This window comes from Lactuca sativa, chromosome 8 (genome assembly GCF_002870075.4).
Source record: "Lactuca sativa cultivar Salinas chromosome 8, Lsat_Salinas_v11, whole genome shotgun sequence".
In the NCBI taxonomy this organism is placed as follows: Eukaryota; Viridiplantae; Streptophyta; class Magnoliopsida; order Asterales; family Asteraceae; genus Lactuca; species Lactuca sativa.
This window is the reverse complement of record NC_056630.2, coordinates 155,549,989-155,555,149: the sequence shown is the minus strand read 5'-3', so window position 1 is coordinate 155,555,149 and position 5,161 is coordinate 155,549,989.

The window sequence follows — 5,161 nt, the reverse complement described above, 5'->3', positions numbered from 1 at the left end:
AATGGCATCCTTCACCCTAAAGAACTTGTGAGCTGCAGAAGCACGAAACACATGTAAGGAGAGAGTGCGTGTAACACCCAAAGTTTTGAAGGCCAAGAAAGGAAAGAAAACCCTAACTTTAAGGGGGGACTCGACGAGTCCAAGGAGGAACTCGGCGAGTCTGAGCGGGATCTGGGTCGAGGAGTAAGTGACCGACTCGGCAAGTCGTCAAGGGGACTCGACGAGTCTGGTCTGTGCGAGGAAAACCCTAAATTTGGGACATGGAGCCTATTTAAACGTCTCATTCTCTCCCCTAGGTTTCCATTACTGCCTCTTTCACCCAGAACATCGAACCCTAGCCGCCATATCCATTGTTGAGCCAATTATTGCCTTGAAGATTGCACTCAAGCTTGGAAAAGGAAGAAGGATCTTGAGGGTGCAAGAAGGGGGCTATAGATCTGGGATTGGGAAGATATTTCTGAACATTTGAAGGTATTAAGTCATTTCTCTCCCTATAGATCTATTTTGGTTGTGAGTTTTGGGGCTTTTAGCCATGATTAAGTTGTCCATTTGAGTTAGAAGCCGGATCTGGAGTTGCTACTTCAGATCTAAGCGTATTTTGGCCTTGGAAAGCATAAAGTATCAGCCCTGGAGTTGATTATGAAGCCTCTTTGCCTTAAACCCTAGTTTATGGTGTATTTAGCCTAGATCTCCTTCTCTACAAGTAAAGTTTGCAACTTTACGTGAGGAATAGGCTTGGGGAGGGTAGATCTACAGTTTGGAGCCCATGCATGACTCAAAAGTCCTCTGCATGTAGGTAGATCTGAATAGACTTGGCGAGTCCTTTGAGTGGACTCGGCGAGTAACATGAAGGTTAGGAGGAACTCGACGAGTGAGATGAACAGCTTGTCGAGTCGGATGAAGTTGGGCAGGAACTCGGCGAGTTTGAAGAACAACTCGGCGAGTTGGTTGAAGATTGACTTGGACTCGGTGAGTCAGGTCTCAAAACCCTAAACCCTTCGAGTTGAGACTCGAATCAGTGAGTCGAGTGGAGACTCGGTGAGTTGGACAGGTCAGGACTCGGAAATCGGTAGACTCGACGAGTTATGGCCTGACTCGGCGAGTCGAGTCGCAAAGAGAAGGACTCTGAACATATGAACTCGGCGAGTCAATAGGGTGACTCGGCAAGTAGGTTGACCTGGAAGGTTGACTTTGACCTGGACTTTGACTTTGACTAGAGTTGACTTGGTTGTCTTTCGGGGGTCAGTTAGTCTCAGTTTTGTATTGATTTTGGTAGCTCGGGGAGCGAGTGGAGCAGGAGTTTAGAGAGTTGCCGAGCAGCAGCTAGTGGGCTCATCAGCCAGTTCAGCCAATGCAGGTGAGTTTCCCTTTGTATGAATCGGTCTACGGCCACAATGCCGGACCATGTAGTATTGAGTAGAAGACCCGGGGGTTAGCCCTGGGCACAGTATGATAGCATGATATTCGGGATGAGGTCCAATGAGAGAGGGCGGGTTCCCAAGGAATGGTTTATGTGACAGTTTATACTTGTTGTCTGTGTGATACTTGTATGTGCCTGGTAGGGAGGTGAGTGTGGGCGAGGTCCCGTATCTCACCAATAGCAGAGTGTGGATGGTGTTCCACATCTCAGTAGCAGCAGATCAGGGGCGAGGCCCAAGTTAGGGAAGGAGTGAGGGTGGGCTGGGCGCGTACCTCACTATCAGCAGGAGTATGGACGGGGTTCCATGACTCATCAGTAACAGGACAAGGGCGGGGCCCAGAGATAGGCGAGGCCTTAGGACAAGATCTGTTAGTATGTGTTTTGCTTATGTAATGTGATGTGATATGTTTACGTGCTATTATATGTTAGTGGGCGAGGCCCTGTGACAGGCGATGCCTAAGTGAAACAGATCTGTATCCAAGCGGGGCTCGAAGCCAGGCGGGGCCGTTGTAGCGGGTGAGGCCCGAGGTAGGGGGCGAGGCCCATGTTAGCGGCCGTGGCCCAATATGTACAGTATGTGGTTATGCATGGTATGTGGTAGGGTGGGGAACTCACTAAGCTTGTTGCTTACAATTTTCAGTTTTGGTTTCAGGTATTTCCGGTAGCGGAGGGAAGAGCTCGGGGTGATCGTATGGCACACACCATAGATTAGACAGCCTGGGAATGTTTTACTCTGATAATGAACATGTGTTTTGGAAATTAATACTCTAATTATAATTGGATTGATGATTTTGCTTTAAGTAATGTTTTATTAAAAGAAAATTTTTAGTCTTGAATTTTGGGATGTTACAGTGCGAGCTACCACAATAGTTATAATCTCAATGCGGAACGCGGTCGGACGATCGTCCAAAATCTCCATGATCCCCTATTTGACCGTACCGAAGATCATGTGAGTTTAATCCAAAATACCGCAGGTGATCTCCGACGAGATGAACTCTCGCATCTGCTCATCAAAACGGCTCAATACCAGCACCTGAGCCTGAACCAGATCCACCTCCAAGAGTGGTCATCACCATTCTGAAAAGCAGTCATACAATAATTAGAACATAGCCACAAAATTCCTTATCCTACTAGCTTCATTGAATCTCCGTGACATTCCTTAATTCGATTATGGATCCTGTGATTTCAATAGTACGGGCCCAATACTACCTTCTACACCTATCCATACCCTCTTCAAGAATTATCCCGAATCGTCTAAGTCAACATTCTCAAACTAGTACTCCAAGTACCCGCTAAACAACGTATTCAAACCCACTAGACACTTCCTAGGCTCTCCTAGGTTCTCGACATCACCCTACCATCAGCTGCCGAAGAAATCATATTAATGTTAGCTAACTACTTCATGAATAAAATCACATGCTGTAAAGCTTATAGAATCCTTCAAGTAAAAGACTCATCCCTACAACGGTTGGACTCAGACAAGAGTTGTGTAATAGGGCAAAATCAATCAGTCTGAGATTATTTAACCTTCTCAACATGCAACTTAGCATATTCATTTAATAATTAACTGAAATTAGTATGAGTCCCACAAAGCATAGAGCAAGAAGCATTTGGGCATCAGAAAATCTAACTAGGGCATCACCTAACTAGGCTAAACTATTAAACATTTGAAATTCATCCTAGCATGCAATTCTAAAAGCTCAAGGAACATGCATATTGAGGAATCTCTCCTAGCATTCTGTAACACCCGATTCCTGGTACATAGTTAATTCAAGCATTTCTTGTGTTTTTCTCTGGGACTCGACGAGTTGGAGGCCCAACTCGTCAAGTAGAGTCGAGATCTGCGGAAAGTTTAAATGACCTACTCGACGAGTGATGTGTGTAAAACCCACTAGTTTTAAACCTACTTTTAATTATCAAATAACACACAAAAGGCAGTGAACCTATCAATTGTGGTATAGCTAAATAAGCAGGGTATCGAACACAGGGAACGACAAATTAAACTAAAAACTAATTTAATCTAAGTTAATTAAAAAGCAGGGGTTGTTCTCTAGTTTTACAAGACTAGAAACTTACTATTTGTTACTAATTTAAAGCTAGAAAATAACGATTTAACTAGATTCAATAATTGGAAAGGAACTTCTGTTTAGTTCAACTTGGTTAACTCTATGGTTGATTTTCAAGGTAATAGTGCAATGGATTAATTCTTTCGTTAGTTACCGATTCAAGTGATTAGATTTGTGTTCACTACCCTAATCCTTAGCAAATAAACTAACTCAAACAGTGGCCAATTGCTTAATTTAATTATATTTACTAGATTAATTATTCGGGTTAAGTTAGACTTGCAATAGTTAACTAATTTAGTCTTTTTAATTAACCTCTTGTTTGATAGTCATCTTACAAGCTTGCACACGAATTTACTCAATTTTCTTATTAATTCTAGTTTCATATTCATTAATCCTAGACATATAACTATGTGGTCACAATATATCATATGAGGACAATAATCAATAGATGTTCATTCTAATCAATTATCTTCCTATTAGCAGCAAATTAATTATTATTCACACACAAGGTTCTTTAGCAAACTAAAATAACAAAAATTCACCAACATGGAATTAATCCTACCAATCAATCAAACCATATTGTCAACTTTGTATCCCCAAACAGAAGTCTAAAGATTTTAGCTCATAATTAAAGTAAATAACAACAAACAATCAAAGTCAAATTGCTTAGTCATGATGAATAAACAAAAGAATAAATGGAATGATGAAATTTTGCCTTAATTACTCTCCGGAATTGAATTCTAGCTTCCATCGTCGGCTTCTAGGGTTTTTCAGGCTTCTCAATCGTAGCAAGATACTTCTGAATCGTCCCAGAACTCTCTTCTCTCGATCTGTGGAGTTATCTTTAAATACACGAATCGACTCGTCGAGTCAAGTGGTGACTCGTCGAGTCCCTCTCACATTCCCCGTATTGCGATAACTATCTGGACTTCCGAATCATTATCCTTCTGATTCCTCGACCGGACTCGTCGAGTAGCTATCTGACTCGACGAGTAGAAGCTTTTTTTAGTGTTTTTCCTTCTTCATTCCACTCTCGAGCTCCTAACCGCTTCTCTTGCTTCCTTTTGCTTCCGAGCTTCATCTTTGGACTGAAAAACATAATTTAACACTTTTAAGTACCTTTTGTCCATAATATGCGATAATTTAGCTAATATATGAATAAAAACTATACTAAATACACACTAAATATGCACATATCAAAATACCCCACACTTGTCTTTTGCTTGCCCTCAAGCAAAACTGAATTTTAACACATTATAATTATGTATAACAACTCCAATCTAACCCATCCATTATGCCAAGACCGCAACGCATGCATTTGTGTCTAAAATTTTTCATAAAGAACCCCCCATACTCCAAATACTCACAATCCTCATAAACATTCGCCCATTCAACCCGAACTATGCTCATTTTATGCAACCCTCCGAATCCATCCTCAGAAAACCTCTTTACCCTCAAGGTATTTTTAATTGAGCAACCCAAGCATACATATTCTAGAAAATTACAATTTTTCGATACCACTATGAAATTCTTTGAATTCTTCACTTTCTTGATAATTTGATCTTTGATATCTTTGAATTCACCAACTTGTATTGACTTTTGGCATCTTCAACTTTTTTGAATTTCTTGGAATTTTGATCTTTAGATCGTCACTTCATTTGCTCCAAAATTCTTA